We start from the raw sequence: 27,640 nt of genomic DNA, 5'->3' as shown, positions 1-27,640 counted from the left end.
CTTGTTTGTGTTTGTCTTTCCCATCCCTGACCCTGGAACAGAGGCTCCATGAGAGCCGGGATTCCCTACATCTTGCTCACCACTGCATCTCCAGCACTTAGAACAGTACTTAGCTCAGGGTGAAAGAAGACAAGATTTGTTGAGTGACTAACCAACGTAAATCCTTTACAACATCACATTTGATATAACAGTATGTCCCATGTAACCAGTTATAACAACTTGAGGACTACTGCTAGTCAAATCTTTTATATTGGAAGAATGCTTTCCAGCTTTACAGTTTCCCTTCATTATTTTATTTATTCCTCAAATAACCCAGTGATAGATATATCAGCATATGTGTGGCCCAGAGCATGGAGACAATCACTCCTATTGTCTGCTACCCATTAGTTGATCCTCAAGACCATAGACCTGTAGTAGCTTGTATAGTTAAATTATGTTGATTGCCATAATGTTTTGATTGCTAAGATGTTACTTATTTTAACACTAAGAATTTTAAAAATCCAGTGCAGTAGGCCCCATGTAAAGAAACACTTGGTAAGACTTAAAAGAGGAGGGGGTTTCCTACTCCACCTGCCTGCTCTGATCTGTCAGCTCCAAAGTGGACCTAACTTATAAGTCCTTAGCTTTTCAATCTCTACCCTGATCTGCTAAGTAGACTTCCCACAAGTTTTATTTTTGGCATTCTCCTTTCTTATAGTCGATATTTTACTTTTTGAGTGACAGAAGTGGTTTCCCACTAAATTTTTTTCTTGAACGATTGGTGCCATATTTTTTTTCAAGTTAAGGAAACTCTGCCAATAGCTTTGGAACATTATTTGTATTTTGGGACTTGATGTCACCTAATGGGGAGGTCACATCATTGAGACTAACTATAATAAAATATATTGGCCCAGTTAAGTATCAAAACATGGGGCAAGGGAGGACGTCACTTTTTCTTTAATTCTTTAATTCCACCTCACTGTCCATTTTGAGATTCCCAGAAAGAAAGTCCTGTTGCCCAGGGTGCTGTCTAGTTGGAAGCAGAAATCTGCACTGGGGGCAGGTGGTTGTAGATGCTTCACCAACTGAGCCCTGTTGAAGGATCTGAGGATCAACAGGTAAACTAGATTAGGGCAGCCATTTGTGGGTTCTAAGTTGCACACTGCCTCTAGCCTATACCATATGCATAGATATTGTAGTGAAGAATGAAGGTCTGGGACAGAAAACCCGCCCTGGGGATTCCTTGAAGGTTGTAGGAGATGCCTGGCCCTTCAGACTAGCCCTGTAGTCTAGAGAGTTTAGGAAGTGATGATGCATACAACAGATGTGCAGGGTCACATTTGTTCTCGACCACGCAGAACTTAGCCACTGTCCAGATGGAAACTCTGGCCAAGTTAACTTTACTGTAGAATCTCTAGACGGGCCCAGAGATTGACAAGTTCTTGAACTATTTCTTATAAGAGTAGCAGTACTTCTAGGAGAAGGCACATCAATTTTCCCTGTGGCTATGATATCACAAGATAATAGACTGCATTTGGCACGAGGCCATGTGCGCACTTTATTCTGCAAGCTCTAAATGAAAACTGGTTTTGTTATTGTGTAGTTACACCATACCAAGAGCACGACTGTTATTTCCTTTATATCTTAGAAATGGTTATGATGTTTTAAAGGGAACACTTGTACATGGAGGTATAAGGTTTTGATCAGAAGAAGGCTGGGTGGAGGTGAGAAAGCTGGGCCTTCCTTGATCCTTGCCTCTCCTGGTTCTGTTTTGGTCCATGTGCCGTGTTGCTTCCATCTGAGGAATGCCTTCATGTTCTTGATGCCAATGAGTTCTTTGCTCCTAGGACCACTATCTCCACTCACCATCGGTTTGGGTGACTGCAGATCTTGAGACAGGTTTGGGAGAGTAACACCAGGAACTGAAAACCTGGCCTTCTCATTTTATGAGTGAAATCAGCTTTTTAAGGAATGAGTGGAGGAAACTGATTTTTCCCCTATGAGACAACTTCACACAAAATGGAAGGGGGATGCGTGAACCAGCGTAAATTCAGGGTAAACACAGTTGCAGTCGTTATTAGGTGCTATCGTGTACAGGACACAGCGATGTGCTGGGGATACAAAATGAATAAAGTGTATGTGCCAGGAGCTCATTGGCTGGTGGATAATAGTAAATAACCAGACCAAAGGTCTCCATAAGTTTCTTTTAGAATTTAGAGGAGGGGCACCGGCTTAACCTGGAAAGTATGAGTAAATGAGTAAATCTGACAGATGATGTCAAGCGAAGAGAGGTGGGACAAAGGATCCAAGTCTTCAAAAAGAATTCAGAGAAAGACACAGGCAGAAGGATAAGGGTTCTAGACAGGGAGAATAGCACCTGAAAGTGAATGAAATCAGAGCAGTTACAAGGGACTGGTCCAGAAAACGCAAAGCTGGGGAGGGTGGAGAGGAGGGTGATGTCATCTGAACCGCCAAACTTTCTGAAGAAACAAACATGGCAGCATCGTGTGAGGTCTGAGTCTGGCTGGAGATCTGTAAAACAATTATGCTGACAATAAGCTCACTTACAAGGGTCGAAAACAAGATGCATGTCACATACATCAAGCTCATTCAGACATGTGTCGGGGGAAACTGAGAGACTTAAGTCCAAGCAATATTGTTAATATTCTCCATCAAATGCTGGATCCAGGCCAGAGAGAGTTTTCTGTAATAAATTTTTTTCTTTGGATTTTATCCTGTGTGATATATAAAGCTTAGGGCTGTCTGTTGAGACACATTCTTTAAACCAGAAACAACTGACATTTTGGTCTTGTAGAAGTTGAGTGTGTATGGCTCCAATCTAAAAGGGATGGAAATTATTTTTATTCAGCAAAGAATCTTTGTTGGAGATGTTATAAAGCCCACTACAAACATGAAGTCACTGAGCCTTCCTCTTTGCATGGAAAAATGTGCCCAACTGGCCCATGTGGAAATCAATTTTCTTTCCTGAACTGGCAAAGAGGCACCAATATGGGGATTGAACTTAATAGGTCTGGAGACACACACACCAGTCGGGCACCAGGCGCTTTTCTAAGGACTGGCCTAGCAGGTGCCATCTTCTTTAACACTGGCCTGCAGCAGTCATTCGGGAATTCAGTAAGTATTTAGGGAGTGCTTTCATGTGCCAGGCTCAGCTCCAGCCTGTGGGTCACTGTGGCCAACAGGACAGAAAGAGGCCCCTGCTCTCATGAAACTCAAGCTCTGGTTGAGGCACTTGGCAGTCACAGAATCATAAACAGGAGATTACCAGGAGGTGGTTCATGCCCTGAGGACAATCTAATGGCATCCTGGGAGAGGGAATGGCTGGTGGGAAGTGGTCAGGGAAGGTCTTCCTGAGGAAGTGATACTGGGCGGAGGCTCAGACAATAAGGAGGCAGCTACACAGAGATCCAGGGGGAGGGAAGAGCCAAGTCCTTGCAGAAGGATGGGTTGTCAAGTTCACAGGTGTTAAGGGACGGTTCAGGCTGAGGCTTGTATGATTTCAGCCATGTTACTTAACCTCTCCAAACTTTACTTTTTTTCCTTTGTAAAATGGGAAATGTTAGAGTAGCTGCCACACACATTATGAGGTAGAGCAGGAAGAATGTCTGACAAAGAGTGTGCTTGAGTCAATGTTGCTCTTCCTTTTCAATAATTACTTCAACACGTTTTTATTAAGCATCTACTATATCCCAGACATTATCCTGCAAACTCATTGTCAGGTGTCTTCTTCTTCTGTCAAAGTTTGGGGAAACATTTCCCTCTTTCGACTATGACCTTAGGGTTGACAGAAGACATATACGTAGGGGAGAAGCTATTTATTGCAATATCACTCATGGTACTTGTGAGTTAAATGGATTATTGTACCTCAAAACCCTTATTTCCCTGATAAATACTTATTGTGTGCCTGCTCTGTTAAGCACTATTTTAGGTACTTGAGACAAATCATGAACAAATTAAAGCATTTGAGCTCATAAATTTTATAGGCGAAAACTCTTGGAAAAGACTTTTCCATGTCTAATTTGATTAGAGGTTCCAACAAACAATTCTAAAAAGGTATGAGAGGCTCTTGTAAGCTTTCTCTGGGTACAACTGAACACACACACACACACACACACAAAGTATTTCCCTTTGGACCACCAGCAAAATTGCAGTTATGATTTGGGCTCATGGCTGCTCATGATGGTAAAAACTCCCTTGAGGCTAGATTTGAGGCATCATTTGGGGAAATGTTATTTCAGGTGCCCACCACCTACTGACCTGAGATGCGGCTTTCTCATTGAAAGAAGGGAAAGTGATGGCTGCTGATAGCAATCACATCGGCTGGTTGTGCGGATGAAGTGAGGTAATATAGGCAGAAGGTATAGCATGGCGTCTGGCACAAAGGAAATAAGAACCCTGGCTGTTATTCATATGCAGATATTTTAGACCCATGGCATAAGGTTCCCCGACCAAATTGTTGTGGCTAGATGGTCTTGGGAAAGAACCACACCCATGGACTGAAAACCCCCTTGTTCTAAATTTGAAGCTGAGCAATACAGGCTGTAACCTCATTAGCTCTTGGCCAATGGCACTATGCTGTCTCTTGAGACAAATGTGACTAAAGTATCACTTTGGACAGAGGACAAACATGTTGGGTAAGTATGCTGAACCAGGAACTCTTGGGTTGCGTTTTCCTCTAGGACACAAATGGGTAGAAAGGCAAAGAAAATGAAACTATTTAAGATAAACTGACATTTTGTTTTTCTAAGCAGAACAATGTTGAAAATTTGAGTAATAGGAGACTTGAAAAACATTCCAAGCATATAACAAGCTTTACAGATACCTATTCATCCAACAAATATTTATTAACACATGCTATATTCAGGCCATATTTTCTGACTTTTCTAGGATCCTAGTCCTCAATTTCATCGTGTATCTATTGTACTCATCCCAAACTTATTCTGAAAGTATAGCTAAAATTTATCCAACTTCCAAACAACTCCGCATATTAATAGGGAATGTGTGAGTTTTCTTTTGATTAAACGTTGAAATTTAATTAGTAAGTCTCTGGAGAGTGCAGTTGATGCTACTGTCAACATTATGCAGTCGCTGATCCAACAGGATCTTGGCCAAATTTGTTCTAATTGTAGAACAGGGAGAAGAAGTCTATAGACTTGTCAATGTCAGCTTTCCCCAAGCCTGTTCTTCTCCAGGAAAGGACAGAATTTGGTTTGCACACCAGTTTTGTATAGATAGAGACATACATTCAATTTCTCCATTATCTGCTTTTCTATCTTTATATCCTACCTTTATTGGTACCCAGACCTGAGACATTACAAGAAAAGGAAACCATAGACTTCCATCTCTCATGGAGATAGATACAAAAATCCTCAGCAAAATAATAGCAAATTGCATGCAATAAAATATAAAAAGGACAATACATTAGGACCAAGTGAGTTTCATTCCAGGAATGCAAGGCTGGTTGAACATTCAAAATCAACATTCAAAATCAACTAATATAGTTTCCCCTAGTAACAGACTGATGAAGAGAAGCTATTTGGTCATTTTGATAGAGAGCAAGCATTTGACAAATTCAACGATCACCTGAGATAAAAACTCTCAACAAATTAAGAATTCTTCAACCTGATAAAGGGCATATGTGAAAAATCTACAACTAATAAAATAATATTAATCTATGGTTATCAGACTTGGTGGTAAGAGACTCGAAACTTTCAACCAAAGATTGGGAACAGGCAACATTTTGCCCTTTTACTGATCTTATTTCACGTAATCAAGAAACAAAGTAAAGAAGGTGTACATCCCAGAAAAGAAATAAATCTGTCTCTATTTTTAGACAACGTGATTGTCTATGTAGAAAAGCCTAAAGAACCTACAAAAATGCTCCTTGAACTATAAAGTGACTTTAGCAAGTTTGTTCGACACAAGATCAACACATAGAGTCAATTATATTCCAGCAATGAACAATTGCAGATAATGAGAGGTTGGTGTTCACTGTGGATGGTTATAGAGAAGCAAAGGGGTAATGCTAGAATGAACCCAGCGGTGTTGGACTGGAGTCAGAGAAATCAACATAAATGCACATTTGTTTTCACATGTATACCTTCAAGTAGACACTGAAGTAAATATGTACAGATAAATACATATATATGTGTCCTAGCTCTGTCCACTAAAAGCAGGGACACCCCTGAGCAACAAACACATCTGATAATGTTGCTTTCTCCAAATGTTAATCTCCAGATTAACTGTTAGCTACTATAAATTAATCTCTAAGTTTCTTGGTGGTTCTACTAACGTTCTTCATCTGGTCCCAGATCCGATGTACAATCTCACATTGCATTTGCTACTGTCTCTTCTTACTCTCCTCTGATTTGTGATACTTTCTCAATCTTTCATAACCTTTGAAGAGTCCTGACTGGTTATTTTGCAGACTATTTCTGAAGTTGTGCTTTTCCCAGTTTGGGTTTTGTCTGATGTTATATGCTGCTTCTCCGATCACATTGCTCTTGATTTAAATACAAATACATAATTCAAGAATGTTTTTTTCTGTGACGGACATTACCTGGGCAATCTTTTCTGATGTCAAATATACACCTCTGCCAGGAATTAGTTTTTATTTGTGAAGCCTTTTCCGAGGCTCTTAATGTGGGCTTTTTTTTCTTTTTTCCTGGTTCCATCTTTGGAGGAGGTGAAGAACAATCCTCATTTCGAGCCCCCTCCTCAGGATTCAAACTGACAGCAAAGGAATAGGTGTGCTTCCCTCAGGTCTGGGAGACCAATCACAGAGGCAGGGCCACACTTTGGCCCATGCAGAGATGTCTCTGGTTTTTTGAAATGAGAGCAAGGCTCTTCAGCCAAAGGTTCTGCCTCCTCCCTTTTTAAAATTAAAAAGAAATTTTTTTCATTAAACATTTTTTTAAATATTTATTTATTTCTGAGACAAAGAGAGACAGAGTGTGAGCAGGGGTGGGGCAGAGAGAGAGAGAGAGAGGGAGACACAGAATCTGAAGCTGGCTCCAGGCTCTGAGCTGTCAGCACAGAGCCCGACCCCGGGCTCGAACTCACAAACTGTGAGATCATGACCTGAGCTGAAGTCGGTCGCTCAACCAACTGAGCCACCCAGGTGCCCCCTGTCTCCATCCTTTCCAACACGGAAACTCCTCTTCTGAGTTGCTGAGCACGCAGGTACCCACCTCTGCAGGTTTGCCTGTCAAACGCTTGCTTTGGGTTTGGGCTTAGCCTCTTACTCTTTAAACAAAGGGAGTAGAGACCCAGCGACATCTCCAAATGCACTCTCTGCCTTTTGAAGCTTTGAGAGGCTCCTTGCACGGGCATAAATCAAAGGAGAGGGAGCTTACTCATTTAGCTCGTCAGAAAAATCCCACTGTCATCATGTCACATACAAGAGTTTATTCTTTTAATAGCTTTATTCTTTTCCCGTTAGGAAAGGAATTATTCCAGGGCACTCATTCCATACTGTATATTAGCCATTTCATTTTTCACAGAGGGAAAAAAGTACCTTTCCACACATGATTAATACTGCAGTTGAATACCAGAAGAGCCGACCATGTGCTGGCTTTGGGCCATCCATCAGCAATTTAACATCTGTAATCTAGCCACAGTGAGTCACTGCTAACATCATGAACAAATCATGGCTGCTCCGTGGTCAGAGCAGTTTATGGACCTTGTGTGAGCAGAACACGCATTCTCTCCTGGGATCTGAAAATGAGGATGGCCTATAAGGAAAGCCACATATGAGAGGACTCATAGAGTTTTGTCTTTAAAACATGCCCTTTTTTAAAAAGTTTATTTATGTATTTTGAGAGGGAGAGAGAAAGAATGAGTGGGGGAGGAGCAGAGAGAGAGGGAGAGAGGGAGAGAGAGAGAATCCCAAGCAGGCTCTGCATTGTCAACGCAGAGCCTGATGTGAGGATTGGACTCACGAGATCATGACCTGAGCCAAAGTCAGACACTTAACTGACTGAACCACCCAGGTGCCCCAAAACATTCCTATTATATTCTTGCCAATGGGAGTTCAAAGCCCTCTTCTTCTCCCCTTAAAGGAGATCAGGAAGACAAGAAAGGCTCATGTTCTAGAGACAAGGGGGCAAGAATTGTCACAATGGGGCTGTTTGCAGGATCGGAACAGTGGCATAAATATTCTCTGATTTTTTTCTCCAATGGGTCTGAATTGATAGCACAAGTTGGAACCAACTGGATGGGGTTGGCATCCCAGTTCACAACTGAGCATTTGTCTTTGGATGAGCCGCTTAACCTCTCTGACCTCCTGTTGTCTCTGGGATCTATACCCACAGCCCAGGGCCCGTGTGTGGGGCCCCGTGGAGCTGCACTAACATATGTCCTGGTGCCTGACACATAGTAGGTATTCACAGAACATATGTTTCTGCTCTTCCCTGCCTCTGTCCTCTCCAAAGAGAACTACATGTCTTGGTCAGGATTAACCTATCAAGACAACTTTTCTGGAAGTTAGTTGAAGGGCAGATCCTGTAGGGGAACATGAATAGCTTTATAAATTGCCTTCAAAAGTCGCACCAAATCCTTTAGTCAGTTTTAAAGGAACTGTTTACCGCTGCATATGGCAGTCATTATTTGGAATAATAAACCCTCTGAGAATCTGAACATTCATGGGCCAACAGATGGGTCAACTTGCTTCGCAATTTAACAAAGTAATTTATTTCAATCACCGGGACAGGGCATGTGAAGATTACTAATTCAGTTCACAAGCAGAAGGAACAAACACCAATACGTGGCTGAATTGTGCAACCATTATGGAAATGCACACCTGTTCAATTGGTTTTGAGACGGTCTTCATTTCGATTAGTCTTTCCTTTCCTTCGAAGGTGTGTATAAATTGCCGTGGATTCTTCTGCCGAAACTCATGTGCTAATTGGCGTCAGGATGAGATAAAGATCTCAGGGAAAATTTATACCATAGCGCAGGTAAAATTAAGGTCATCAAAGTCGGCGTTGGGAAGTAAAACAGGTGTATCAGAAGTATATTCTTATAATAATTGGGCAACATGTTGTTCTTTCTTCTTGAAGCAGTCTGCCCAGGGTTTAATAGGGAAGGAAAAAAACCAGGATCTTCCATCGTTCATCTTCGGATCTGCTTAAATCTTCCACATCTTGACCTCCTCTCTCTTTCTCCATCCATGCTTGCTCGGGCCAAAGGGAGCAAGGAATAGAAAAGGCGGTCAGAGAGTTTCTCAGGACATGTCTGTCTGTGCTCAGAAGTGGAATTCAAGGTGTTAAAAAGAACTGGAGTGGAATACCCCCTATCTTCCCATCTCTTCACCCCACACCCTCATACCGAATTGGACAGAACCTCCATGACGTTGTCAGGAAGCTTCCCACAGAAGATGGCGCTCACCATATGTTCGATTAGATTGTTAATGCTACAAGGATGGTTTTGTTGTCCTTTTTGAAAGGAAGATACTTTTCTTTCTTCTATATAGCCTTCCTCCACTTTGAGAACTGCAGTTATTAATTCAAAGTAAATGACTTCTCTCTTCCTCACCATCCCTCCCTGAATATTTATTTATTGCGTTGCCTTCTCTCTGCCAGAGGCCAGGCTGGCCACTGTGCTTTTAACCCTACATCATCCCTCAGACAGCGGGGAGATGGAGGAAGATACGGCAATTATCGTTCAGCAGAGAGATTGCTACAGTTGGAGGTGAGTGTGGGTTATGAGGGGACACCGAGCCAGAGCTATTAGAAGACCTTTCTTTCTTTCTTTCTTTAAATAAGTCTCCGTGCATATGAGGACAGTGAATAAATATCCCGGTAGGGCTGCAAAATTGCGATGTATCTTGCAAGTTTATACTTACCAAATTTTCAACACCCACACAAACTCAGGGACTGTACATATAAACTCCTTTAAAGGCAGCGTCAAGTCTCAGTTTGCAAAATTCCACGGATTCAAGGTCTGGGCCAAGTGGTCCCCCCTCACCGCCGGGCCCACCTGGCCCTCGCTGTCCTGCCTTCTCAGCTCCCCTTAGCTCCATTTGGACGGCCTACCTCCCCACATCCCTGCCCGGGCTCTCCTGAGCATTTTAAGCTCAAAGTGTCTCAAACCCACATTTTCATCCTGTCCTCAGTCACCATATCAGTATGTCTGTCTCCAGTGCCTCTTGAGGTAGCACCGTATTGCCATTCCCCTAGCGCTTTGGCCTTGTCATCGTTCCTGACACTCTGACCTGTTTTCAAGAACAGTTGGCTCTTCCTCTGCCGGTACCTCCAGCCCCACCTGCCCTGTGCCTCCTCACTGCCCCTTGCCTCAGCTAGGGCCCTGGGGCCGTTCACTTGCATTTTCTCAGGCCTGGCCAGAGGCGTCTTCTCCTCCAGCCTCTCACCCACACGCTCCACTTCTCGCCCACCTGGCAGACTGTTCCTCCTGGTACCCAGGCTTCCCCCAGCTCCCTCTGGCCCATGGAATAAAATTGAAACTTGCCAGCCTGAGGACCAGCCCTTTCTAGAAGAGTCACTTCCCATTCCTGTCTCTTATCCTTCCCTTTACACACTTTAAGTGCACAATAAGCAAGAATGCTGGCTGTTCCTCAATTTCATCTTTGCTTTTCCACCTCTGAATGTTTACGGACGCCGCTCCTCTGCGGGCGATCTACCGCTGAAATTCTGCTTGTTGAAACTCTATCCTTCCTTTAAAGTTCACTTCAAATGCTTCAGGAAACCGTCCCCCCTCTCCCTGCCCCCCTTGAGCCAGATGCACGGTTCTGTCTTTTGAACACTAGTAGCTCTTTGATTCTTTTACTGTCTTATGGAACCTATCTTTTCCTGACTTGCATTCAGCTCAATCCCAGTCCACACACACTTCGCAAGTACCTGTTAGGAGCCAGAGACTGGGGTATGTGCTGGGGGTAAGCAAGACAGATACGGAAGATCCCTTTCTGGGGCGCCTGGTGGCTCAGTCAGTTAAGCATCTGACTCTTAATTTTGGCTCAGGTCATGATCTCCTGGTTCAAGATGTCGAGCCCGGTGTTGGGCTCCACACTGACAGCATGGAATCTGCTTGGAATTCTCTCTTTCTCTCTCTCTCTTTCTCTGCCCCTTCCTTGCTCTCTCTCTCTCTCTCTCTCTCTCTCAAAATAAATAAATAAACTTAAAAAAAGAAGATTCTTTTCTTCATGCAGTTTATAGTGTAATGGAGGAAGCTGACAGGTCAATAGTCAATTATAATAAGATGATCAAGTAAGATCGTATCCGATGGTAGTACAGAGATGGGCTGCTCACGTAGACTGTAGGAGAAGTAGGCCCAGAGTGGGGGAGGAAGAACCCACACACACAACCTTCAGTTATTTATATTTTAACTTATCTTTTCTGGGTGGACATGTTCTTGAGGGAACCTGGCTCATACTGCTGGATCCCCTTTAGGTCAGAGTATGATGCCTACACATAGGCAATGAAACAGTGTGGAAAGATTTTTTTTTTTTTCCAAAATTACGTGTTAAGTCTTAAGTTTGCAGGAAGTTCCCTGGTGGAGAAGTAAAAGCCTCAGGAGAAAAGTAAAATAGAGTAAAATGCAAAGGGGATTTCTGACAGTAAAGCTTGTACATAGTTCCAGAGCTTGAATTGGCCAATATGCTGTCTCCACGTGGAGAGCTGTCTTCATCATTTGTCCCATTTTACAGCTTTCACAAATAAAGGTACAGGCTTTGGAGCTGAGATCAGGAAAAAGCCTCTGAAGTCCAATGGCTTTGCGGCACCATTAGTCCCCTCCAGAAACTGCCAGGACCTTTAGTAGAATGATTTATGTAGAGCCCACCGTAGGGGTTGGATAAGCAAATGCTGAGCACCGAACGTGGTAGAGTTTGAGGGAAACCTTCTCAATCTTATAATATGTTGGCTGGGATCTACAGACTGGCAAGCTGTTGGCCAAACCCTTTTCTTTTCCTTCTCCGGATTGGATGTGCGGTCCTCGCCTCACTTGTGGTTTGTTTGGTCAGGCGACTGAGTTCTAGCCCATGGAATGGGAGCAGGCCTGGTGGCCACCACCTCTGCCTTCAGGCTCTGTCTCTTTGCTGCAAAGTGCCCTGTGGAAGATGCAGTCAGAGATGGAAACGGTTAGGGTCTTTGCATTTCCATGTGAAAGCATCCAGCTTGCTTGGCACGCCATGTTGGGCTGTTCGGTGAGCAAGAAGAAAATTTCCACCATGTCAAGCCACCGAGACTAGGGTTATTTGTTAGAGCAGCTGGTGTCACCCTAACTAATACAATCCACCCTCCACCGTGTTCAGGAAAGTGACAACAAAGAAGCAAAAGCATCCCTGACGGGCTCACTGAGAGACCAGACTTGCCTTGTGCTGGGTTCGTTGCTTTGTCTCTGAATGCCCTTGGCGGGTCTCTGGAAGCTGTCGCTTTTAGATTTGTTCAATAGTATGTTTGAAGTTGTTCTGCATTAAATTAAAAAATCAGTAGTTTGAATGTGGATGCAAATTCCTAATAGCTTTAGCAACTGAAGAAAAATTTCCAGATGTTTTGCAAAGCACTAAAATACTGTACATTGTTTTCTTTTTCAATGGGAAATTATTCACAGGGCAATAAAAAGTTGTTTTTTCAGTAAACAGATTATGTTTCAGTCTGCGGTGTGAACACTTAAATGGAACGATGCAATATGCCGCTTTTTAAAAAGAGGGTTTTAAACATGTCAGTACAAACCTTTCAGCCCTCTGTCCCATAAATTCCACTTTTTAAAATGAAATCAACCTGAGCCTTGTGAAAGCTCACACTACTATATCAAAACCAGTGAAATCTGCCTGTTTATTGCCGCTGATGGAATGTGGCAAAGAAACATTCTTTTCACATGGGACAATTTCTTCAACTTTACACCAAGTGAAATTTAATTGCTTTCGCTTCCTGGAATCATTAGGCATTAGTCCCTCTGGAGGCGGAGCCAAAAGGAGAAGGTGAAAAATACGTCTGTGTTTAATACATCTCACCTTGGAATTTTTATCCTTCTTCCCTCCCTTACTGGTGATGTAGCAGGTTCCAGCCTGGGAAGGCACTTCAGACAAATTTAAGGAGGAGGGAAATTATAAAGGAAAAGAAGTAACAGGTGTCCTGTTATGACCAGTAGCCCCCGCAGAGGTAAATGGCATTGAAAGCAATTCCCGATCATTGCTATCAGTCCAACACTTGGAAATTTCTGATTCTTTCAAGTTCATTTTTGGGGTGTGTTTTTCGTCTTCACACACAAAAAGGTAGTAAGTGCAGTACCAAGTCAGCAAAAAGAAGCACGGGCAAGCGTTTCTCTGGGCCATGCTTGTATTCCCAGCTGGCCAGTCAGAATTGGACGACACAAGTGCTGTGCAAGATTGGTATTTGTGTTGCAACAGATTATCTCACTTTTCAACGGGATTCATGGATCCTTTTAGAGTTAGTTATAACCCATCTATGAGAGTTCTTCATGGAGTGTTTGAATGAGTGTTGCGGTGAATACTTGACAGGAAGAAGGAGAAAGGGTGAAATTAAAGGCCTTTGATGAAGTGACCACCCTAAATGAAGGTGAGCATTCTCTTCACGGACAAGGGAAGACAGAGGGGAACGAGAGCTACTGGGAACTCAGGGCTTCCAGACCACACTCCCTTTGTAGAGTGAGGCATACCTGTGTTACATGTGGTAAATGTCCCTGCTTCTGAGAGCCCTCATCCCAAGATAACCTGCAAAGCACTCATTGTGGTCCTTGGAAGGACATGGTGAATAGATGTCTGAGATTTGAAGACCCTTCACTCTTGGGAGCCACCAAGGACGGGATACAGAGTTGAAAAGTGTCCAAGGGGGAAAGCAGAGCAGGACTTTTTTGGGGAGAAAGGGGAAAAACAATTGTGAGAAGAGCAATTTCTTTACAGGCAGGAATTTCAATTTGTACGCATGTTGGTTTCACTGTTCAATGGAACTGGATTCTGAGCGTCCTGGAAATCAGGTTTGTTTTTTGTTTTTGTTTTTTAAAACAATGGGCACCATTCATTCCTAATGGAGATCTATGAACTCTGTGTGTGTTGTGTGTATTTAGACAATGAAGAAAATAATTGTTTCCTATTAAAGCGTTTTACAATGTGGATAACTTGGGGTGCCCCGGTGGTTTAGTCGGTTGAGTGTCCGACTTCAGCTCAGGTTATGATCTTACAGCTTGTGAGTTCGAGCCCCACATCGGGCTCTGTCTGACAGCTCAGAGCCTGGAGCCTGCTTCGGATTCTGTCTCCCCCATCCCTAACCTGCCCCTCCCCCACTCACACTCTATCTCTCTCTCTCTGTCTCAAATATAAATAAACATTAAAAAAAATTTAAATGTGGATAATTTGGGTGCAAAAAAACCCCCAACTTGATTGAAGTCTCTATATTTCATTATGTTTGATTACTCAGACTTCCGGTTTACTTTGAAGGCATATTTTTCAGAATAAGAGGATAGAAGGTATTTCATTTGATTGTTCATTAGCTTGATTTTAAGCTAATAAATATTTATTTTTTAAGTTTTTAAATTTATTTTGAGAGAGAGAGAGAGTGAGTGAGCATGAGCAAGGAAGAGACAGGGAGAGAAGGAGAGAGAGAATCCCAATCAGGCTCTATGCTGCCAATGTAGAGCCTGATGCAGGGCTCGAACTCACGAACATTGAGATCATGACCTTAGCTGAAACCAAGAGCTGGACACTTAACTAGCTGAGCCACCCAGGTTCCCCAAGCTTATAAATATTTAGATAGCTGGTTTTGGGGCCTCCATCTGTCCTGTTGAGCCAGGCCTCACAACTCTAAGGGGAGGGACCATCCTAAAGATCCTCAGCCTCTTCCTTTTCTCTCCCTCACATCCAGCAGAGAATAAAGATTTTCCCCCTCCAAAGCCCTCCCTGAATTTGCTTCAGGGGCTTCCACTCCAATGTAAAGTTTAGTTTAGGAGAAGTTTCTCCTTATTAAGAACTTTGTCCCACAAGGAAGGAATGCTTTCTGAGGGCCGATGTATAGTTTCTCTTCTAGGCTTTGGGGAGGTTATACTAGCAAAACAGATCCAGTCTCTGCTTTTATGAGGCTTAGTGGGGAGACAGACATTTAAAACCAGACTAACTCAACAGCCACTTATCTACCATGTGGTCAGTGTGAGGAGGAAGGTTACAGAGTCTGTGAGGGTGCATGAGGCAGAACCTGGCAAGATTTCTTTATTGACTCTTTCTGCCAAGACTTGACAGTTGAGTAGGATTTGATTGGGAAACACAGACATGAAGACTATTTGGGGCAGAGCTGTAGTTCAGGCAGGGTGGGAATGGGCAGCTGGTGGGGGAGGAGGCTGGGACAGGTGGTGGGGTGGGTGATAAACAGGCTGGTCATACACATAGGGAAAGTAGAGTGGTGGGAAGTCAGTATGTAGTACAAAAGTTTGGAATGGGCCTTGCCAAAATCAAAGTTGCTTGCAAAGATTTTAACCTGTTCATCCTGGGGGGTTCCAAAAACATTTTTTTGTGTGTCACCTGGGCTGAATATCCTCTTGATGGGGCTGCAAGCAGAACTTTGTGGACCATGGTAAGACTTCACGTAGTGATCTGAGAACAATGGGAAGACATCAGAGGGTTTTAAATAGAAGGGTGTCTTATCAAGTTTATCAAGTGCCACCAACAAAACTGTCATCTTGACCCAACAGAATCAGTAGCTCCCAATGTTGAGACTTAAAGGCTTTGCAAAGAATATTATAATGTGTGCGTGTGTGTGTGTGTATGTGTGTCTGTGGTGTGTTTATGACAAGTCATGACTATTAATTTTTAGAAACTGTTTAAAAGGGGAAGGGGTTACCAATGTTTATAGCTTCCCTATCGACAATAGCCAAAGTGTGGAAAGAGCCCGAATGTCCATCGATGGATGAATGGATAAAGAAGATGTGGTATAGATATACAATGGAGTATTATTTGGCAATCAAAAAGAATGAACTTGCCATTTGCAGCTACGTGGATGGAACTGGAGGGTATTATGCTAAGTGAAATTAGTCGGAGAAAGACAAATATCATATGACTTCACTCATATGAGGACTTTAAGAGACAAAACAGATGAACATAAGGGAAAGGAAGCAAAAATAATATAAAAACAGGGAGGGGGACAAACCATAAGAGACTCTTAAATATGGGGAACAGAGGGTTACTGGAGGGGTTGTGGGAGGGGGGATGGGCTAAATGGGTAAGGAGTATTAAGGAATCTACCCCCCAAAATCATTGTTGCACTATATGCTAACTAACTTGGAGGTAAATTAAAAAATAAATAAATTTAAAAAAAAGGGAGAAGGGATTAGTGAAACATGAAGACATTTGATCTGCCTAATTGCTGTTCAGTCTAACAGCACACAGCTACACTAAAAGAGAACTGAACTCAGTATCTGACTTATAACTGTTTGGGACCAATTGATTTTTGCAGTAATCTCACTCCTAAAAAAATTGTATTCTTAAAAGAAACTCATGGTGAGAGGAGCAGAAGCTAACGTTGACATATCCGTCTTTGATATGGAGGTACAGTAGGCAGACATGAATTTTCCCAGATTAAAAACAAATGTGTAATGGAAGTTGAAATATAAAGAATTTCTCCATTTATCTTCTTGACTAAAGGGAGAAAAAAGCATCATACACACTGTAGATCATTTGAGTTTTAGGCTGATGATTTGAAACATTTTTATAATAATTCAGTGGCTCTTTTTGAATATCCAGATGTTAATAATGGTTCCCTGCTATGTGATTAGGAATGAATCTGCCAAGGAAAAATGAAGGCTTCTCTCTTGGGGAAAGTTGAGTTACTTCTGTTATTTTCCCAGGCTTCCTGGGGAAGTCTATCAACATACGAATAAATGATGGGAATAGGAGTCTGGCTGGTCACCACGGAATTATCGGCCTTGTTTTTTGAGTTAGACCTTTATTATTTACACACTCAGTTTGAAATACGACAAATGTAGTAAACTTCCAATGATTTTATTCCTTGAAATCCAGCAGTCCTTATAGGTTTTGAGGTTGGAAAGCCTGTGCTATTTTAAGAAAAGTTTCTGTTGTCATTGCTTGTGAAAGCCATGACTGCTGCCTAAATTAAGAAAAAATATGAATAATATGAATAACAATGGGGGGTTTCCTCTCTTTAGGTTAAACTTTTTTGGGGGGAAGAAAAACATCATTTTCTTTTTAAAGAAAAGAAACATTTAGAAACTATAAACCTCTCTTAGAGACGTCTCTCAGAGTAACCAGCTTGGACAGTTTTTTGTTCTATTGCTCTATGCCTGATATGGCACTTGCTTTAATTTTCTCCTTAGTATCGAAGGTACCATGCTAAGGCATCTTCAGTCTAGAATCCCTTTCAGAATAATTGTGTTCAAGCATTACAATACTTCATGTGGTCTTCATCTACTTTTGCAATCTTCATGTATACTTAGGAATTGGAACATTTCTGTTAGAATACTTAAAAATGAAGATTTAAATAAAAAGGCCTCTAGATCAGAGGCTTTCAAGGCATGGTCCATGGACTGTTTCCTGGGAATCCACAAGATCAAAGTGTTTTCATACTAACAGTAAGATGTTATTTGCCTGTTTCACTGTCCTGGCATTTACACTGAAGGTACAAAAACAATGGCGGGTCAGCTTGCCGGCTCCTTAGCATAAATCAAGGCCAGGCACCAAATTGTACTGGTGAGCCTGTGTTCACCACCATGTACTTACAGAGGGAAAAAAGCCACTTTTACTTAGGAACACCCTTGATGAAGGTGTAAAAATTATTCATTGTATTAAAACCTGACCCTTAAGTGTACATCTTTTTAATGCTCTGCGTGACAACATGGAACATGAGCGTTAAGGCTTCTCCTGTACCTTGAAGTACAGTTGTCTTGAGGAAAGGTCTTGTGAGATACTCTGAGCCGGGAGCTGAACAGTCACTTCCTCCACGGAGTCTCCCTTTTACCTGCAAGAATAACACACACACTGTGGATATTTAGACTTGGCAGATGTAGTGGGTCTTTTTTATGAGAATAAACAAAATATGCTTTTTATGTCAAAGAAGTCACTGATTGTATGTATGGCTAATAATGAATGTAAGCTTTCAAGAGAAAATTGGAATTTTGGAAAACTTGTATTCAGCACCATGGGCTTGATAAATTCAGAATATTTAAAGACTTTTCTGATGACATCAGAGGTGATAGTAAAGCATGCAATACCTTGGATATTGTAATATTAAATGGGATAACATTTGGAAGAGTGAACCAACATTTCCCCAACAACCAACAGTCAATGTGAAGAAATCACGCATGGGTAAAAGAGTCACGTAAGGTGCAAAGTAGAAAATGGATTTTAATGTAACGAAGTATCAAAAGTTAATTTTTATGGTTTCAGACTCTATAGTATAACTAACCTTTAAGAAATTACCACTTGTTGAATGTTGGTGTAGTATCAAAGAAGAAGATCCACAATTATCTGATAAAATTACCAAAATGTTTTCCCTTTTAACCACTTAATCATGATGGTAGACAATCAAAACAATGTATCGCAGCAGAATGAAAGTAGCAGCAGATATGAGAATCCAGCTGTGCTAAGTTAGACAAAAAGAAAAATTAGATCTGCAAAACTGTAAAATCATGCCATTCCTATTACTCAACTTAATTAAAAAAAATAACTATGGGGCGCCCGGGTGACTCAGTCGGTTAAGCATCTGGCTTCGGCTCAGGTCATGATCTCACGGTTCATGGATTTGACCCACGTCGGGCTCTGTGCTGACAGCTCGGAGCCTGGAGCCTGCTTCAGATTCTGTGTCTCCCTCTCTCTCTGCCCCTCCCTCACTTGCACTCTCTCTCGCAAAGATAAACAAAATTTTTTTAAAAATTTAATTGTGGTAAAATACGTATAACATAAAATTTACAGTCGTCACCATATTGAAGCGTATAGTTCAGGAATGCGGTGCATTCACATTATTGTGCAATCAATCCGTACAACTCTTTTCATTCTGCATCAGTAAAACCATACCATTAAACAATTCCCCGTTTGCTCACTCCTCCCCAGCCCCTGGCAACCACCCTTCTACCTTCTGTCTCTATAAATTTGACTACTCTGGGTACCTCATATAAGTGGAATCACAGTATTTCTTTTTTTATGACTAGCTTATTTCACTTAGTATGCATTTTTGTTCATTTTGGGAGATTAAAAAATGCTATTTATGTTAACATGCCCTTATTGTTATTTTAACGAACGGTAAATACTTTACAATTCCCAGTTTTAAATTCTAATACAATCAGTACCGACAGATAAAAATCAGCTCTTTGCAATGCTCAGTAAATTTTTCAGAGTATAAAGGGGCCCTTAAGGCAGAACGTTTGAGAGCCACTGTTGTTCTAGATACATTGTGTCACGGAAAGCTTATCACTCTGTATGGTTCAGAGAGCCTGAGTCATTTCTCAACATCCTACAGCTAGCAGATGCCCGAACTCAGATGCCACCTCTTTCAGGAAGCTTCCCCAGAGCTAAGTGCGCTGTCTTCTGCTCTCCAGGTGTCTTACACACATTTTGATTGTGCCAGCAGGTGCACTACCGTGGTTTTAATTCTTTGTTTTTCTTCCCACCCTATGATGGCTATCATGGCAGGAACTGTACGATGTTCACTTTGCATCTCTGTTTATTCTGTATTTATATTAACTGAATACTTAATAAGTGGATGGATGACGAAAGCCAGATGGTGGCCAACAAACTTTGAAAGTTACAGGTCAGCTGTATGTCCAAGTGCATGACGCGGAATTTTAAGGGGCTCTGAACTGAATATTGTTAATGGTTATTATAGAGTTTAATGGGTTTGAGAAGAAATACCTTTCATGTGGAACTTGTCATTTCATAGATTTCATTGTTCAGTATGAGCTTAACATTAAATGTTAGGTAATTAATATTCTAGTGAGTACTTTGGAAAGGCACAAAATTGCGAAGGTGGCGCTCTAATGCGGAAATTTGAAAAATTTTGTCTTATTCCCAAATAGTATTACTTCTGATGAATAAGTTTTCTTGCTGTCCTCCTTTTGTACCTCTGCTGATTAGAAGAAATCTATTGGCTGAGATTCCTCGAAATCTTTATAACATGTGCAAATATGAATTAATACAGAATATAAGAATGTCATAGTATGGGGTTTGAAAGCCAGTGCTAATATAGCTTAACAAATGTTTTTTAAACCTCATCTTTTCTTCACAGTGGCTTTATTTCTTACTTGTTGAAAACATGCTTTAAAGTCTTTCTCTTGATAGATGTTCTGTTTCTCTAAAGACATGGAACCACTGAGGAAAGTTTTTGAACTTGATTATAAAGAGTCTGTGTTAAAGATTAAAAACTCGTGGAATGACACATTAAACCCTCGCACTCTTCATATGTTATTAGTAATAAACACAGTTAATACGTATAGATGCTGCCATGATAAAGAGATTTTCAGTGCTGTGAACATTGTTTTCTGGTTTACTATGATTTGGGTATTTATTGATCTAGGACTATTTCCAGCCTGAAGTTATTAGGGTTTGGGGTCTAAATTAGGCAAGATATCAGAAGATCTTAAATTCCATAGGGAAGAGTGTCTGGGAAATGTGCCTTTTGCTGGTCTCTGAGGAGTAAAGCTTTTGATCTTCTGCATACTTGGTTTTGATTTACCTCCAAAGCCACGTTGACCACTTTGGCGCTCACAGCTACAGCGGAGTCTTTTAACTAGAGTGATAGGGCAGGCTTCAGTTCCCGTTGCATTCAGACCAGATGCAGGTCTTGTCTTCCCCTCCCCACTTGAAGAGTGTGGGGAGGATGCGTTATGAATAATGTCTTCCTCCTAGGGACCTGGTCCAGGGATCAGAATTTTTTGGAAGTGAGTTGGCCTGCTCTTTTATCTAACCCTGTTTAGCTCTGAAAATCACAGACTGTCTGAATTGAAAGGGAATCAAAGACAAAGCTATCCAACACGCCTCTTTCACGGTAAAGAAACTGGGAACTAGAGAGACTAAGTAATTTGCTCGGTCAGTTGTGAATTGGTGACTGAAACTCAGGACCCTCATTAGAAGTTCGGTTTTCTTTCAGCTACCAGCTAATGGAGAATGTTCGTGGACTTCTTGGAACGTAGTCCTGGAGTGTATAGTGAAGTGGGGTCAAGCCCACCCCAACTCCTCTCTCTCTCTCTCTCTGTCACACACACACACACATACACACACACACACACACACACACACACACACAGCATTCCAGTCTCAGGTCCAACCCTCAGCAGCTGTGTGACCCTACTCAGCTCACTTATGGAAACTTCGGCTCCAGGAGGTGATTGTCTCCGCAGAGATGCTCGTTCCTGCGTGGGCTGTGGCGTGGATTCCATGAGACCATGTATGTGGAAGCCCTCTGTGAGCTGTAAAACGTGGATGAGCGTAATGTAGTGGCAGTAACAGAAAGCCAAGCCCTGAAATGCTTTAGTGTGTGCACGGGTACAAGAAATCTCGCGAGGTGGTGGTGAATCCTGCCGTGTGTTCTCCTTTGCATAACTCACAACTCTGTAGTTATAATATTGTTATAACCAAACAGGCAGTCCTCCCCTTCCTCTCCTCATCCCTGGCAGCTTCTTAAGCCCAATTCTCAATTTCAGACCTTGCTGGAGGTCCCCGTGGGCCTTCGGTTTGTTATTTCAAAGCTATGATAAAAAGAGTTTAAAGGTATAGACATGTTTAAGAAAAATATACTTATTGCTCTGGGCCTTTTCATTCACTCTGTGATATCTGACAACCTTGTTATACTTGCTAGAGCTGTGGGCTGCGGGGTTTTCGGGGGGTGGGGCAGCTGGGTTTTGACCCCTGCTCTGCTCTGTGTCCCTTTGGATCGCCGTGTAAAATAAGAAGGCCGGCTCAGAGGACCTCTTAAGGCCCCGTCTCAGCCAGCCCAGGCTGCCCTAACAAAATACCATACACCGTGTGGCTTAAACAATGGGAATTTCTTTTCTTATAGTTCTGGAAGCTGGATGTCTGACACCAGGGTGCCAGTGTGGCTGGGTTCTGGTCAGAGTTCTCTTCCAGGTTCCCAGACGGTTGGCTTCTCTGCGTCCACACACAGCAGAGAGAGAGAGAGAGAGAGAGCAGTTTGAAAAAAGAGTTTTGTTTTTGTTTTGTTTTGTAACCCCACTTTTTATTTCTTACACGAGTTAAGAGACAAAGGCATGCAAAATAATAACCATCCATGTTACAGGGCACACAATATGGAGAGAGTTAATTTGGGACATCAGTAACAGAAAGGGAGAACAGAGCTTTCCGGGGCAGAGTGGGGGGAAGAGTTGGGGGGTGGTGACTTTGTACCCTACTGAAGTTAAGTTGGTATCAGCTCAAACCAGATTGTTACAAATTTAGGACGCTAAATGTAATCTCCATGGTAACTCTAAAGAAAGCATTTAACAGATACACACAACAAGAAATGAGAAGGGAATCGGGTTCACTGTAGAAAACCAACTTCATTCCCAAAAAAGCAGTAATGGAGAAAACAAGAGACAGCGAAAGGTAGAAAACATAAAGAAAACAAATAACAATATGGCGGAAGTTCCTCCTTATACTAATTACTTTAAAAGCAAAAGGATTAGACTCTCCAAACAAAAGACAAAACTTGGCCAAATGGATAACAAACAAAAAATGGCTCTTTTCTGGTAAGGGCACTCATACAATCATGAGAGGCCCGTCTTCACCATCTCATGTGAATATAATTTCCCCCCCAAAGCCTCACCTCCAGATACCATCACGCTGGGGGTTAAGAGTTTCAACATAATGAATTTTGGAGGGGGGTGGGGGGAGGGGGGTGGTGGGGATGCAATTCAGTCCATAGCAGGCCTCTTCTAATCGAAAGGCTGGGAGTCAACATTACATGTAGAATGTAATGCTAAGTACTGAGAGATACCAGAAAATTCTTGGTACAGAAAATCCATAAAAGATCTAACTCCTAAGGAGAACATAGCCCATTTGGAAAGCAACTGTAGTACAAAGCCATATGAGGAACAAGGGCCTGCAGAAGTTCAGAAGAACGAGAGAGCACTTAAGGCTGGGAGAATTAGGATGGCTTCCTGGAGGAGGTGGCATCGAGTTGGATTTTGAAAGATAGCAAGATGTCAGTAAATGATGGTGGGTGTGGGGTAGGTGCCAAGTGACAAGCACAGAGATGGAACAGATGAGATGAGAGTTGGAGAACAGATGAGTCAACCTGCTGGCCTTGAGTTTAGTTGGAGATAGTCCCGGAAATACTGCTTCAACTCAGACAATCCTAAAAGCCAAGCTGAGAGTTTTGGAACTTATGCGATGCCTGGAGAACCTCTTTATTTTATTAACAATCAAAGTGGACTTTGGGGAAAAGTAACCCTACTGCAGAGATGGGACTGGCTGGGGCAGAGAAAAGATGGACAGAGAGACCAGTTTGGAGCCTATAGAGAAGCGGTAACTTCTCACTTTCTCTTAAACATCTAGGATGTCCGTTGCAAAAAACAAACAAACAAACAAAACAAAAAACCCAAAAACAGCCTTGGACTTATTCACCACTGGAAGCTGCAACCGTCCTTCTGGTTTTGGCTTCTGCTTTAGGTAATCAGATTTATTTCCTCTTGTCAAGCATTCTACTCTGTTGACATAGTAGACAGAGGCTCTGGGTACATCCTGATAGGTGTCTGTAGCCAGGACAAGAAAAATGTTGTTTTTAGGAGCAACTGACACAGGGGAGGACTGGCATTTCACCGGTCCCTGCAAACCACCGCTTTGGCAGGACTGGACTGCCTTGCTTTGGCAGGACTGGAAGGAAAGCATGAAGAAGAACGTGCTCGACATACGTGACATCTTAGGAGTCGTCCTCTTGAAGGATAGATGACTTTTGGTCCAGTTTTCTGTATCCCTGACTCCTACAAGTTGAGGCAGGCAGTCTGTTCGCTTTTGTAATCCAAAATTCCTTAGTCTTCTCCTGCTCTTGAACCTGACTGTTTCCGGCCGCATGGCAGGGGTACCTGTGCCCTCCTGTCCAAGCCTCCTGATCTTATGTATGGGTCTATTTCCCATGGGTTCACACACAGCTCTCAGGGCTCCTTTTGGTGCCTGTTTCCTACAAAGGCACTGGAGAATGCTGATTCCTGGACACCGATTATTGGAGTTTCTGAAGATTTCAGAAGCTACCAGGCCTCCTTCAGCTCTCACTCTACTAGAGCCACTTTGTGGTCAGGGAGAAATGGGGAGAGGTGGTCCACGGTTTCCCCTCGGGGTCTTTGGTGTCTCTGGCTGGAGCTAAGAGCACAGACCTTCCTCCTTCCAGGCTGTTTACTTCCTGATAACAAACATGCGAACCCTCTGGTCCGCAAGATTTGCAGATGCGGCCGGACCCTGAATCGCAGAGCCCGAGTCCTGCCACAATGCACGCCAGCCCTTACAAGGTTTGCTTGTGCCCTGCCTTGGTTGTGTAAGCTTAAAGCTGGCTGGGACAGCGGAGCAGGTGCCAGGGGCACCGACGGCAGCTGCTCCCAGGGTGTTGGGGGCTCTCTGGTGGGCCAAAGGGTGGTCCAGAACCGCATGTAGATCTGAGGCATCAGCCAGGAACGTTTCATTTTCACAACCCCCCAGAGACAGGCTGGGTTTTCACCGTATCAAGACAGAGCTGGGGTTCTCAGAGGGATGAGCTCTGTGACAAAACTGTTGGCAGCTGAGTCCACTGGGTTCCTGGGGAGGGTAAGGGACAGCGATGCAGGACAGTTGTCCTGATACACCTGTGCCAGACCTGCCACAGCACCACATACCGTATGGTCTCATCGTGCCCTGTTTGGTCCTCCTGGACACATCTGCTGCTGATTCCATCGGAGCTCATGCTGCGCTTCCTCAGTCATTACGGCTTTTTATCATCCACTTTATTACCCACCTATTGACCTATCCCCTACTGACAGATATTTGGGTTGCTTTTAATCTCTTGCTGTTTTCACAGTGGTGCCATAAGTTATTTCTAGCATACATCACTTCACAGATGAGCAAAGTACTTGCAAAGGGCGATACCTTTCTCGAAGCAGAATTGCTGGGTCAACCAGTATATTCACTTAAACTTTAGGTAAATATTACCCAGTTGTTTTCTGTAGAGGCCACCCCTCTCTCCACTTGCACCAGAAATGTATGAGAGTTTCCATGATCTCACGCTCGTATCAACACATTCTATTTTTAAGCTTCTCGGTCTTGCCAAACTGACCTGTGAAAAAAATGTTTTCTCGTAATAGTTACAGTTTGTTTCCTACTATCCTGAAAGAGGTTTTGCACCTTAAGAGAGCACCTACAAAAACCACGTACCACCCAGCCCTTTCTGAGTAGGCAGAGGACAGAAGGGAAAAATAATTCAGAAACCGAGGTCTCAACCAGCTGAAAGATCACTGTCATACGTTCCTTGAGGACGAGCACGTGCCTTTTTCCGTTTCATCTCCACTGGCGCACAAAACTCACCATAAATGTGTGTCAGGTTGAATTTGCGTCACTTTGGTGTAAGCGGGGAAGTCTTTTTCATATCTGCCCTTCAAAACTTTGATGTTTTCCTTTCAAGAGTTTGGAAGTGCTTTCCTGAAAAATTCAGTTCAAAGAGTTCAAGTTTCAATTCTTGTTAGAGTATTACCTCCTGAAGGCTCCCTTCAACAATAATGCCATTATCTCCCCGACTTTGTTGTTGTCTTTCCAGAATCATTGTGCATCCGTGAGGAAGGTGTTGGAACCACACGGCTCTGAGGGCATGGGGAGAAAACATTCTGTGAACCGTCTGGACTCCAAAGCTGGAAGAAAAGTTTCTCAACAGCCTGCATCTGCTACCAAAGTTTTCATGTTGCACGAGCCAGTATTAAACGTCAGTGAATTACAGCTTTTTGGTGCATTAACCTTAACTTTAAGACATTTGCCAAAGGAGTTCTAATCACTGGAGCCCAGGGGAAACATTAGTATTATAATCTATACTGCAGCCCAGTATTGAAAACTTTATTAGCATGCGGGATGATATATCAAGATCTCTAAAAAAAAATGAACCATTTTCGCAATTTGTCTTTGCAACCATTAAAACTTTCTATAAACATAGATCTATGCATCCAATAAAGAGCATCCAATATGATGCTTTTTGTATGCTCAAATATTTCAAAATTTAGGATAACAGTGGTAGTGACAATGAAACTGATATCTATGTTCCTTGTTCTGCCCCCCCTCGGGCATAGAGAAATATCTGTTTTTAGCCACCAGGTTCCATGCTAGATGCCATGTAAAAAAAAGATTATGGATCGGATCTCATTGCCTCTCTTCTTCCCTTCCTGCTTCCTTGTCTTCTTTCCTCTCCTCAGGTAGATGCAGTCAAAAGCGTATGTAGGTGTGCTTCTGGTTTTTCTAAGCCTTTGTACAAATACATTATTTTTTTCTGAAAACCTTTTCGTTGGCAACAAACCCTAAGAAAGTAGGTGACTCCACACCCCAGAGATAGTGGTTACAACACCACTTTCTTGTGCAAAAATCTTCTTTTCGCGTGTCCGAGTGCTCGATATTCTAACGTTAGGGTTTTTATCCATTTAGTTTATTTGTTAAGTATTTTTTAATGTTTGTTTATTGTTGAGAGAGAGAAAGAGAGGGCGTGAGCAGGGGAGGGGCAGAGAGAGAGGGAGACACAGAATCTGAAGCAGGCTCCAGGCTCCGAGCTGTCAGCACAGAGCCCAATGGGGGGCTTGAACTTGACAACCGCGAGCTCATGACCTGAGCTGAAGTGGAACGCTTAACCCAATGAGCCACCCAGGCGCTGCTTGCCTTCCTTTGAATTACTAGCCTTGGCACTATGGCTTTAAACATGAAATGGACTGGCAGGGTCAGAGTCGTGTATTGGAGTGTCTGTTAATTTAGATGCTGTGTGATGTTGAAGCTGAACCACATGACACTGAGCCGATCAGAATAGATGGTGTGTATATACTAACGAACACATTGGATGCTTCATGTGGGGAAGACACTGATCGTAAATGGGAATGCAGCCAAATGAACATATAACACCGAAAGTTTGGCAATGCAAAGAACAGTTATCCGGGGCCAAGAGTGAGAAAACAGATGGTTACTTGGGCTAGACCACCCAGGCGGGGACAGCCAAGGTGCTCATCACGGTGGTGTGGACGATTGTCCAGTCAACTCCCACCTCCTGCTCTCCTTGCGAAAGATCTTGGATGAGAGAGGGTCCAGATACAGGAGGCAGAAGGTCATCAGTAGAGACACTCCAGTGGGGTCGCCCTGAAGCTAACTTGTTCCCAGTTGAGATGACTTTCCGAGAGGTTGTTCGAGGAAATCATTTGGGCGTTTAGTTTACCTTGGAGAGATCTGAGGGCTTAGCTGAAGAGAGGAGCCAAATGCATTAAGATTAGATTCTGCTGAAGTGGCAGAAACCTCACCATAACGGTGGCCTAATAAAAACTCTATTATTATTCATATAAAAGATGAAGAGATGTGTCAATCTGGAGCTGCTATCTTGTTCTACGATGTCAGGCACCCGGTCTCCTTCTACCTTGTTGAGCGTGTGGCTTCTACCATGGGACACAAGGTGGTTGCTCAAGCCCCTGCCATCACATCTTTCCAGAAGCAGAGAAGGGGAGAAGGGAAAGAATGGCATGCCCCCTCCCATTAAAC

At 42.8% G+C, this 27,640-nt stretch overlaps 1 long non-coding RNA gene across 1 annotated transcript in view; it reads left to right on the top strand.

Moving 5' to 3' along the window:
• Window positions 1-26,102, top strand: part of LOC122488017 — a 71,785-nt gene extending 45,683 nt beyond the window's left edge. The window contains exon 3 of the long non-coding RNA XR_006298531.1: window positions 25,683-26,102. This is a non-coding gene — a long non-coding RNA (uncharacterized LOC122488017). The remainder of the gene's footprint in view (window positions 1-25,682) is intronic.
• The last annotated feature ends 1,538 nt before the right edge of the window (window positions 26,103-27,640 follow it).

This window comes from Prionailurus bengalensis, chromosome A2 (assembly GCF_016509475.1).
Source record: "Prionailurus bengalensis isolate Pbe53 chromosome A2, Fcat_Pben_1.1_paternal_pri, whole genome shotgun sequence".
Classification (NCBI taxonomy): domain Eukaryota; kingdom Metazoa; phylum Chordata; class Mammalia; order Carnivora; family Felidae; genus Prionailurus; species Prionailurus bengalensis.
Note: the sequence above shows the minus strand (reverse complement) of the source record. Positions and strands in the feature narration are given on the sequence as shown.